A 12,597-nucleotide genomic window follows, 5' to 3' on the forward strand; every position below is an offset into this window, starting at 1 on the left:
CCCATCTCTACTCCCCCCCCTCCCTCCCTCCATCTCTTTTCCACCCCCTCCCTCCCTCCATCTTCTACTCCACCCCCTCCATCTCTACTCCACCCCTCCCTCCATCTCTACTCCACCCTCCCTCCATCTCTACTCCACCCCTCCCTCCTTCCATCCATCTCTCTCTACTACTCCACCCCCTCCCTCCATCTCTACTCCAACCCCCCCTCCCTCCCATCTCTACTCCATCCCCTCCCTCCCATCTCTACTCCACCCCTCCCTCCCTCCCCATCTCTACTCCACCCCTCCCTCCCTCCATCTCTACTCCACCCCTCCCTCCCATCTCTACTCCACCCCTCCCTCCCTCCCATCTCTACTCCACCCCCTCCCTCCCTCCATCTCTACCCCCCCCCTCCCTCCCTCCCATCTCTCCTCCACCTCCTCCCTCCCCTCCCTCTCTACTCCACCCCTTCCATCTCCACGTCCACCCCGCTTCCTCCCTACTCCACCCCCTCCCTCCCTCCACCCCCTCCCTCCATCTCTACTCCACCCCTCCATCTTGACTCCACCCCCCTCCCTCTCTACATCTCTACTCCACCCCCTCCCTCTCTACTCCACCCCCTCCCTCCTTTCCTCCATCTCTACTTCCAACACACCCCTCCCTCCACCCCTCCATCTCTACTCCACCCCTCCCTCCCTCCCCATCTCTGACTCCACCCCTCCCTCCCATCTCTACTCCACCCCTCCCTCCCTACTCCACCCCTCCCTCCATCTCTACTCCATCCCCTCCCTCCTCCCCATCTCTACTCCATCACCCTCCCTCCATCTACTACTCCACCCCCTCCCTCCATCTCTATTCCACCCCCTCCCTCCCTCCCTCCATCTCTATTTCCACCCCCTCCCCTCCCTCCCTCCATCTCTACTCCACCCCCTCCATCTCTACCTCCACCCCCCCCTCCCTCCATCTCTACGCCACCCCTCCATCTATACTCCACCCCTCCCTCCATCTCCTCCCTCCATCTCTCTACTCCATCCCCTCCCTCCATCTCTACTCCATCCCCCTCCCTCCATCTCTACTCCATCCCTCCCTCCATCCCCTCCCTCCATCTACTTACCATCCCCTCCATCCATCCCTCTCTACTCCACCCCCTCCCTCCATTAATCCCTCTCTACTCCACCCCCTCCCTCCTCCATCTCTACTCCATCCCCTCCCTCCCTCCATCTCTACTCCATCCCCTCCCTCCCTCCCTCTACTCCACCCCCTCCCTCCTTTCCTCCATCTCTACTCCAACCCCTCCCTCCACCCCTCCATCTCTACTCCACCCCTCCCATCTCTACTCCACCCCCTCCCTCCCTCCCATCTCTAATCCACCCCTCCCTCTCATCTCTACTCCACCCCCTCCCTCCCATCTCTACTCACCCCCCTCCCTCCCTCCATCTCTCCTCCACCTCCTCCCTCCCATCCCTCCCTCTCTACTCCACCCCTCCCTTCCCTCTCTATACTCCACCCCCTCCCTCCCTCCATCTCTACTCCACCCCTCCCTCCATCTCTACTCCACCCCCCTCCCTCCATCTCTATTCCACCCCCTCCCTCCCTCCTCCATCTCTACTCCACCCCCTCCTCCCTCCACCCCCCCTCCCTCCATCTCTACTCCACCCCTCCATCTTGACTCCACCCCCTCCCTCTACGCTACATCTCTACTCCACCCCCTCCCTCTCTACTCCACCCCCCTCCCTCCTTTCCTCCATCTCTACTCCAACCCCTCCCTCCACCCCTCCATCTCTACTCCACCCCTCCCTCCCTCCCATCTCTACTCCACCCCTCCCTCCCATCTCTACTCCACCCCTCCCTCCCTACTCCAACCCCCTCCCTCCATCCGTACTCCATCCCCTCCCTCCCTCCATCTCTACTCCACCCCTCCCTCCATCTCTACTCCACCCCCCTCCCTCCATCTCTATTCCACCCCCTCCCTCCCTCCTCCATCTCTATTCCACCCCCTCCCTCCCTCCCTCCATCTCTACTCCACCCCCTCCATCTCTACTCCACCCCCCCCCTCCCTCCATCTCTACGCCACCCCTCCATCTATACTCCACCCCTCCCTCCATCTCCTCCCCTCCATCTCTACTCCATCCCCTCCCTCCATCTCTACTCCCATCCCCTCCCTCCATCTCTACTCCATCCCCTCCCTCCATCCCCTCCTCCATCTACTCCATCCCCTCCATCCATCCCTCTCTACTCCACCCCCTCCCTCCATTAATCCCTCTCTACTCCACCCCCTCCCTCCCTCCATCTCTACTCCATCCCCTCCCTCCCTCCATCTCTACTCCATCCCTCCCTCCCTCCCTCTACTCCACCCCCTCCCTCCTTTCCTCCATCTCTACTCCAACCCCCTCCTCCACCCCTCCATCTCTACTCCACCCCTCCCATCTCTACTCCACCCCTCCCTCCCTCCCATCTCTACTCCACCCCTCCCTCTCATCTCTACTCCACCCCCTCCCTCCCATCTCTACTCCACCCCCTCCCTCCCTCCATCTCTCCTCCACCTCCTCCCTCCCTCCCTCCCTCTCTACTCCACCCCCTCCTCCCTCTCTACTCCACCCCCTCCCTCCTTTCCTCCATCTCTACTCCAACCCCTCCCTCCACCCCTCCATCTCTACTCCACCCCTCCCTCTCATCTCTACTCCACCCCTCCCTCCCTCCCATCTCTACTCCACCCCTCCCTCTCATCTCTACTCCACCCCCTCCCTCCCATCTCTACTCCACCCCCTCCCTCCTCCATATCTATTCCACCCCCTCCCTCCCTCCTCCATCTCTATTCCACCCCCCCCCCCCTCCCCCCTCCATCTCTACTCCACCCCTCCCTCCCTCCATCTCTACTCCACCCCTCCCTCCATCTCTACTCCATCCCTACTTCCATCCCCTCCCTCCATCTCTACTCCATCCCCTCCCTCCCTCCCATCTCTACTCCACCCCTCCCTCACTCCCTCCATCTCTATTCCACCCCCTCCCTCCCTCCCTCCTCCATCTCTATTCCACCCCCTCCCTCCCTCCCTCCATCTCTACTCCACCCCCTCCCTCCTTTCCTCCATCTCTACTCCAACCCCTCCCTCCACCCCTCCATCTCTACTCCACCCCTCCCATCTCTACTCCACCCCTCCCTCCCTCCCATCTCTACTCCACCCCTCCCATCTCTACTCCACCCCTCCCTCCCTCCCATCTCTACTCCATCCCCTCCCTCCCATCTCTACTCCACCCCATCCCTCCCTCCATCTCTACTCCACCCCTCCCTCCATCTCTACTCCACCCCTCCCTCCATCTCTACTCCATCCCCTCCCTCCCTACTCCACCCCTCCCTCCATCTCTACTTCCATCCCCTCCCTCCCCTCCCTCCCATCTCTACTTCCACCCCTCCCTCCCATCTCTACTCCACCCCCTCCCTCCCTCCATATCTATTCCACCCCCTCCCTCCCTCCCTCCATCTCTATTCCACCCCCCCCTCCCTCCCTCCATCTCTACTCCACCCCTCCCTCCCTCCATCTCTACTCCACCCCTCCCTCCATCTCTACTCCATCCCCTCCATCTCTACTCCCATCCCCTCCCTCCATCTCTACTCCATCCCCTCCCTCCCTCCCATCTCTACTCCACCCCTCCCTCACTCCCTCCATCTCTATTCCACCCCCTCCCTCCCTCCCTCCCTCCATCTCTATTCCACCCCCTCCCTCCCTCCATCCATCTCTACTCCACCCCTCCCTCCCTCCCTCCATCTCTACTCCACCCCTCCCTCCATCTCTACTCCACTCCATCTCTACTCCACCCCTCCCTCCATCTCTACTCCATCCCCTCCCTCCATCTCTACTCCATCCCCTCCCTCCCATCTCCTACTACACACCCCTCCCTCCCTCCCATCTCTACTTCCACCCCTCCCTCCCTCCCATCTCTACTCCACCCCTCCCTCCCTCCCATCTCTACTCCACCCCTCCCTCCCTCCCATCTCTACTCCACCCCCTCCCTCCCTCCCATCTCTACTCCACCCCTCCCTCCCTCCCATCTCTACTCCACCCCCTCCCTCCCTCCATCTCTACTTCCACCCCCTCCCTCCCTCCATCTCTATTCCACCCCCTCCCTCCCTCCATCTCTACTCCACCCCTCCCTCCCTCCACTCTACTCCACCCCTCCCTCCATCTCTACTCCACCCCTCCCTCCATCTCTACTCCACCCCTCCCTCCATCTCTACTCCACCCCCTCCCTCCTTCCATCCATCTCTCTCTACTCCACCCCCTCCCTCCATCTCTATTCCACCCTCCCTCCATCTCTACTCCCCCCCTCCCTCCCTCCCTCCTCTACCTCCTCCCTCCATCTCTACTCCACCCCTCCTTCCATCTCTCTCTACTCCACCCCCTCCCTCCCTCCCTCCCTCCTCCACCTCCTCCCTCCCTCCCTCTCTACTCCACCCCTTCCATCTCCACTCCACCCCCGCTTCCTCCCTACTCCACCCCCTCCCTCCCTCCATCCCCTTCCTCCCTCCTCCACCCCCCCCTCCCTCCATCTCTACTCCACCCCTCGCTCCATCTCTACTCCACCCCCTCCCTCCATCTCTACTCCACCCCTCCATCTCTACTCCACCCCCTCCCTGCCCCTTCAGCTCTACAACCACCCCCTCCCTCCCTCCATCTCTACTCCACCCCCTCCCTCCATCTCTACTCCACCCCTCCATCTTGACTCCACCCCCTCCCTCTCTACATCTCTACTCCACCCCCTCCCTCCTCTCCTCCATCTCTACTCCACCCCTCCCTCTCTACTCCACCCCCCCCTCCTTTCCTCCATCTCTACTCCAACCCCTCCCTCCACCCCTCCATCTCTAATCCACCCCTCCCATCTCTACTCCACCCCTCCCTCCCTCCATCTCTACTCCCTCCATCCATCCCTCTCTACTCCCCCCCCCTCCCTCCCTCCCTCCTCCATCTCTACTCCACCCCCTCCCTCCTTTCCTCCCTCTCTACTCCACCCCCCTCCCTCCCTCCCTCTACTCCACCCCCTCCCTCCCCCTCTACTCCACCCCCTCCCTCCCCCTCTACTCCACCCCCTCCCTCCCTCTCTACTCCACCCTCCCTCCCTCCCATCTCTACTCCACCCCTCCCTCCCTCCCTCCATCTCTACTCCACCCCCTCCCTCCCTTCCTCCCTCTCTACTCCACCCCCTCCCTCCCTTCCTCCCTCTACTCCACCCCCTCCCTCCCTCTCTACTCCACCCCCTCCCTCCCTCTCTACTCCACCCCCTCCCTCCCTCTCTACTCCACCCCCTCCATCTCTACTCCATCTACTCCATCCCCTCTCTCCATCTACTCCATCCCCTCTCTCCATCTACTCCATCCCCTCTCTCCATCTACTCCATCCCCTCTCTCCATCTACTCCATCCCCACCCTCCCTCCCTCCCTCCTCCACCCTCCCTCCTTTCCTCCTTCTCTACTCCACCCCTCCCTCTCTACTCCACCCCCTCCCTCCTTTCCTCCTTCTCTACTCCACCCCCTCCCACCCCCCCTCCATCTCTACTCCATCTACTCCATCCCCTCTCTCCATCTACTCCATCCCCTCCCTCCCTCTACTCCACCCCCTCCCTCCCTCCATCTCTACTCCACCCCCTCCCTCCCTCCATCTCTCCTCCATCCCTCCCTCCCTCCCCTCCATCTCTACTCCACCCCCTCCCTCCCATCTCTACTCCACGCCTCCCTCCCTCCATCTCTACTCCACCCCTCCCATCTCTACTCCACGCCTCCCTCCCTCCATCTCTACCCCTCCTTCCCTCCATCTCTACCCCTCCCTCCATCTCTACTCCCTCCATCCATCCCTCTCTACTCCCCCCCCCTCCCTCCCTCCCTCCCTCCATCTCTACTCCACCCCCTCCCTCCTTTCCTCCCTCTCTACTCCACCCCCTCCCTCCCTCACTCTACTCCACCCCCTCCCTCCCCCTCTACTCCACCCCCTCCCTCCCCCTCTACTCCACCCCTCCCTCCCCCTCTACTCCACCCCCTCCCTCCCTCTCTACTCCACCCCTCCCTCCCTCCCATCTCTACTCCACCCCTCCCTCCCTCCCTCCATCTCTACTCCACCCCCTCCCTCCCTTCCTCCCTCTCTACTCCACCCCCTCCCTCCCTCCCTCTACTCCACCCCTCCCTCCCTCTCTACTCCACCCCCTCCCTCCCTCTCTACTCCACCCCCTCCCTCCCTCTCTACTCCACCCCCTCCCTCCCTCTCTACTCCACCCCCTCCCTCCCTCTCTACTCCACCCCCTCCCTCCCTCTCTACTCCACCCCCTCCCTCCCTCTCTACTCCACCCCCTCCATCTCTACTCCATCTACTCCATCCCCTCTCTCCATCTACTCCATCCCTCTCTCCATCTACTCCTCCCCTCTCTCCATCTACTCCATCCCCTCTCTCCATCTACTCCATCCCCTCTCTCCATCTACTCCATCCCCTCTCTCCATCTACTCCATCCCCTCTCTCCATCTACTCCATCCCCTCCCTCCCTCCTCCACCCTCCCTCCTTTCCTCCTTCTCTACTCCACCCCCTCCCTCTCTACTCCACCCCCTCCCTCCTTTCCTCCTTCTCTACTCCACCCCCTCCCTCCATCTCTATTCCACCCTCCCTCCATCTCTATTCCACCCTCCCTCCATCTCTACTCCACCCCCTCCCTCCCTCCCTCCATCTCTACTCCACCCCTCCATTTCTACTCCACCCCCTCCCTCCCTCCATCTCTACTCCATCCCCTCCCTCCATCTCTACTCCATCCCCTCCCTCCATCCATCTACTCCATCCCCTCCATCCATCCATCCATCCCTCTCTACTCCACCCCCTCCCTCCATCCCTCCATCTCTACTCCACCCCTCCCTCCAACTCTCTCTACTCCACCCCTCCCTCCAACTCTCTCTACTCCACCCCCTCCCTCCATCTCTCTCTACTCCACCCCCTCCCTCCCTCCTCCACCTCCTCCCTCACTCCCTCTCTACTCCACCCCCTCCCTCCCTCTCTACTCCACCCCCTCCCTCCCTCTCTACTCCACCCCCTCCCTCCTTTCCTCCATCTCTACTCCAACCCCTCCCTCCACCCCTCCATCTCTACTCCACCCCTCCCATCTCTACTCCACCCCTCCCTCCTTCCCATCTCTACTCCACCCCTCCCTCCCATCTCTACTCCACCCCCTCCCTCCCATCTCTACTCCACCCCCTCCCTCCATCTCTACTCCACCCCCTCTCTCCCTCCATCTCTACTCCACCCCCTCTCTCCCTCCATCTCTACTCCACCCCCTCTCTCCCTCCATCTCTACTCCACCCCTCCCTCGCTCCATCTCTACTCCACCCCTCCCTCCCTCCATCTCTACTCCACCCCTCCATCTCTACTCCATCCCCTCCCATCTCTACTCCACCCCCTCCCTCCCTCCATCTCTACTCCACCCCCTCTCTCCCTCCATCTCTACTCCACCCCTCCATCTCTACTCCATCCCCTCCCATCTCTACTCCACCCCCTCCCTCCCTCCATCTCTACTCCACCCCCTCTCTCCCTCCATCTCTACTCCACCCCCTCTCTCCCTCCATCTCTACTCCACCCCCTCTCTCCCTCCATCTCTACTCCACCCCCTCTCTCCCTCCATCTCTACTCCACCCCCTCCCTCCCTCCATCTCTACTCCACCCCCTCCCTCCCTCCATCTCTACTCCACCCCTCCCTCCTTCCATCTCTACTCCACCCCTCCATCTCTACTCCATCCCCTCCCTCCCTCCCATCTCTACTCCACCCCCTCCCTCCCTCCCTCCATCTCTATTCCACCCCCTCCCTCCCTCCATCTCTACTCCACCCCCTCCCTCCCTCCATCTCTACTCCACCCCCTCCATCTCTACTCCACCCCCTCCATCCCTCCCTCCATCTCTACTCCACCCCTCCCTCCATCTCCTCCATCTCTACTCCATCCCCTCCCTCCATCTCTACTCCACTCCTCCCTCCATCTCTACTCCACCCCTCCCTCCATCTCTACTCCATCCCCTCCCTCCATCCCCTCCCTCCATCTACTCCATCCCCTCCATCCATCCCTCTCTACTCCACCCCCTCCCTCCATCCCTCTCTACTCCACCCCCTCCCTCCATCCTCCACCTCCTCCCTCCCTCTCTACTCCACCCCCTCCCTCCCTCTCTACTCCACCCCCTCCCTCCATCTCTACTCCACCCCCTCCCTCCATCCTCCACCTCCTCCCTCCCTCTCTACTCCACCCCCTCCCTCCCTCTCTACTCCACCCCCTCCCTCCATCTCTACTCCAACCCATCCCTCCACCCCTCCATCTCTACTCCACCCCTCCCATCTCTACTCCACCCCTCCCATCTCTACTCCACCCCTCCCATCTCTACTCCACCCCCTCCCTCCCTCCTCCACCCTCTCCCTCCCTCCTCCACCCTCCCTCCTTTCCTCCTTCTCTACTCCACCCCCTCCTTCTACTCCACCCCCTCCCTCCTTTCCTCCTTCTCTACTCCACCCCCTCCCACCCATCTCTACTCCAACCCCTCCCTACTCCACCCTCCCTCCATCTCCACTCCAACCCCTCCCTACATCTCCAACACCCCCTCCCTCCAACTCTACTCCACCACTACCTTCTCTACATCATACCCCTTCCTCTTTAGTCCCCCTCACCTCTCCACACACTCAGTGCTACATATGCATGCTCACTAAGACCAGTCGCACACAACAGAGCAGAACAAAGCTGAGTGTGAGAAACAGAGAGGAGTAACAGAAAGAGAGACAGGCTATTTGTCTGTTTTAGACAGTGTGTAGTTGTGAGACGGTGTGTGTTTGAGTAGCAGGGACTGTACCGTGTGTCACATATTACAGAGGGAGACCTATCAGAAAGAATACAGGAGTTTGTTTTTTGTGAATGACTGTGTGGAAGTAGTTAGGTTATATTTACCCTTTCTAACCTAAATAATAGCTCTCCCTCCAACCAGTAACTACAAAGTAGGAACAAGAGAGGGGGGGGGGGGGATTATTGTAGATAGTGTGTGTGTGACTGCAAATTGAACCCAACCCCTCTACTCACCTGACCTAAAGGTAAACATACTGTATTTGTGTTGGCTGCTGTGTGTGTCATTTCAGCACATGACTCAATGACATTGAGAGCCCAGTGTTGATGGTTGACATATTTATTAGTTTGATATCGGACTTTACAGGCTAGGTTTGACAACAGTAACACACACAATTACATATACAGAAAAGGAACCGCCAGCATCAGAACCCTTTATAAAAGGCCTCTGACTACAGAGAGCACACGCACATATGGGTCAGATGCAGAGTGTGGTGTTGTATGGGTCAGGTGCAGTGTGTGGTGTGGTGTGGTATGGGTCAGATGCAGTATGTGGTGTGGTATGGGTCAGATGCAGTGTGGTATGGGTCAGATGCAGTGTGTGGTGTTGGTCAGGTGCAGTGTGGTATGGGTCAGGTGCAGTGTGTGGTGTGGTATGGGTCAGATGCAGGGTGCGGTGTTGTATGGGTAAGGTGCAGTGTGTGGTGTGGTATGGGTCAGGTGCAGTGTTGTATGGGTAAGGTGCAGTGTGTGGTGTGGTATGGGTCAGGTGCAGTGTGGAATGGGTCAGGTGCAGTGTGTGGTGTGGTATGGGTCAGGTGCAGGGTGGTATGGGTCAGATGCAGTGTGGTATGGGTCAGGTGCAGTGTGTGGTGTGGTATGGGTCAGGTGCAGTGTTGTATGGGTAAGGTGCAGTGTGTGGTATGGGTCAGATGCAGTGTGGTATGGGTCAGGTGCAGTGTGTGGTGTGGGTCAGGTGCAGTGTGTGGTGTGGTATGGGTCAGGTGCAGTGTGTGGTGTGGTATGGGTCAGGTGCAGTGTGTGGTGTTGTATGGGTCAGGTGCAGTGTGTGGTGTGGTATGGGTCAGGTGCAGTGTGGGTCAGGTGCAGTGTGTGGTATGGGTCAGGTGCAGTGTGTGGTGTGGTATGGGTCAGGTGCAGTGTGTGGTGTGGTATGGGTCAGATGCAGTGTGTGGTGTGGTATGGGTCAGATGCAGTGTGTGGTGTGGTATGGGTCAGATGCAGTGTGTGGTGTGGTATGGGTCAGATGCAGTGTGTGGTGTGGTGTGGGTCAGATGCAGTGTGGTGTGGGTCAGATGCATTGTGTGGTTTTGTATGGGTCAGATGCAGTGTGTGGTGTGGTGTGGGTCAGATGCAGTGTGTGGTGTGGGTCAGATGCAGTGTGTGGTGTGGTATGAGTCAGATGCAATGTGGGTCAGGTGCAGTGTGTGGTATGGGTCAGGTGCAGTGTGTGGTGTGGTATGGGTCAGGTGCAGTGTGTGGTATGGGTCAGATGCAGTGTGTGGTGTGGTATGGGTCAGATGCAGTGTGTGGTGTGGTATGGGTCAGATGCAGTGTGTGGTGTGGTATGGGTCAGATGCAGTGTGTGGTGTGGTATGGGTCAGATGCAGTGTGTGGTGTGGTATGGGTCAGATGCAGTGTGTGGTGTGGTATGGGTCAGATGCAGTGTGTGGTTTTGTATGGGTCAGATGCAGTGTGTGGTGTGGTGTGGGTCAGATGCATTGTGTGGTGTGGTGTGGGTCAGATGCAGTGTGTGGTGTGGTATGGGTCAGATGCAGTGTGTGGTGTGATATGGGTCAGATGCAGTGTGTGGTGTGGTATGGGTCAGATGCAGTGTGTGGTTTTGTATGGGTCAGATGCAGTGTGTGGTGTGGTGTGGGTCAGATGCAGTGTGTGGTGTGGTGTGGGTCAGATGCAGTGTGTGGTGTGGTATGAGTCAGATGCAGTGTGTGGTGTGGTATGAGTCAGATGCAGTGTGTGGTGTGGTATGGGTCAGATGCAGTGTGTGGTGTGGTATGGGTCAGATGCAGTGTGTGGTTTTGTATGGGTCAGATGCAGTGTGTGGTGTGGTGTGGGTCAGATGCAGTGTGTGGTGTGGTGTGGGTCAGATGCAGTGTGTGGTGTGGTATGGGTCAGATGCAGTGTGTGGTTTTGTATGGGTCAGATGCAGTGTGTGGTGTGGTGTGGGTCAGATGCATTGTGTGGTTTTGTATGGGTCAGATGCAGTGTGTGGTGTGGTGTGGGTCAGATGCAGTGTGTGGTGTGGTATGAGTCAGATGCAGTGTGTGGTGTGGTATGAGTCAGATGCAGTGTGTGGTGTTGGGGTGAAGGTATGACGTAACTCTGTACACAACTCTGGTTAGCTTTATCAGGGTGGATCCCTCTCCCTGTCCCAAATCTAGCCAATTTCATTAGTCTCTAGCCCACTTTGGCATCACAATAGGTGGATCAAATCGTCATATCACATACAAATATTATTAAGATTTTGTAATAACTCACTGATTCCTTTAAGTCAAACCTCTTCCTCAGCTGTGAGTAAAATACCTTGATGGTTCTGACCACCATCACAAAGTGCTTTAAACATAAAACCACACAACAGAAACTAACTTCACTAAGTCATACCTGAATGACATGCTCTAAATGAGAGAGGGGAGAGAGACCGCTTTAGATACTGATAAGATGATATAGCATGAGGAATTGGATATGGAAGACATTTCCAATACATTAAACATATACATACATGTACCCACACACACACCCAGGAGGAAGCATGTATCAGGGTCTGATGCTGGGGTAAAAACCATAACACAGATGTCATTATTGCCTCATTTCACCATTATAAACACACACACACACACACACACACACACACACACACACACACACACACACACACACACACACACACACACACACACACACACACACACACAGAGCAACCTGCTAAACATCCGCTTTCCGATACATCTGAATTGATACCAAAAATAGATACGTGTTTATATATATATACTGTTTACATTATAATACGTTTACATTATACCACAACCTAATAAAAGGTTCAAAGGTCACAATAGTACATTTACACAGCTCTGTGGAGGGGTGATATGGAAGGGTGTGAGTGCTTGTCTGCGCAAACTCTGTGTTTGTGTGTATACACTCATACAGTGGAGTGTGTATGCCTCAAGCTTTGTGTGTGTGTGAATAATCACACTGTATGTGTGTGTACTCATGCTGTGTGTGACGTCACACAGGTGTGCTTTCATCACATCCACAGAACTGCTCTTTTAACCTGAGAATATATATTCCAAATCTCCCACACAAAGAGAAAGAGACAGAATCAATATTTTCACTACCTGTAATAGTCCACACAGAGAGGGAGAACAGACGGAATAGTCCACACAGAGAGGGAGAACAGATGGAATAGTCCACACAGAGAGGGAGAACAGACGGAATAGTCCACACAGAGAGGGAGAACAGACGGAATAGTCCACACAGAGAGGGAGAACAGACGGAATAGTCCACACAGAGAGGGAGAACAGATGGAATAGTCCACACAGAGAGGGAGAAAGATAGTTGAGAATTTTCAAACAGGCTGGATTTTCTATGCTGAAATTATTGAGTCAAAAAAAAAGAAAAATAGGAACACACTTTGTTTTTGAAGATCTTACAGTCAGTACTGACTACTCATTCCCCTCAGACTACTCTGCACTGATGATGTGACTACAGCGGGAATGGAGCGTCTTCTCTACTTAAAGTGTA

This window comes from Oncorhynchus kisutch, linkage group LG4, assembly GCF_002021735.2.
Source record: "Oncorhynchus kisutch isolate 150728-3 linkage group LG4, Okis_V2, whole genome shotgun sequence".
In the NCBI taxonomy this organism is placed as follows: Eukaryota; Metazoa; Chordata; class Actinopteri; order Salmoniformes; family Salmonidae; genus Oncorhynchus; species Oncorhynchus kisutch.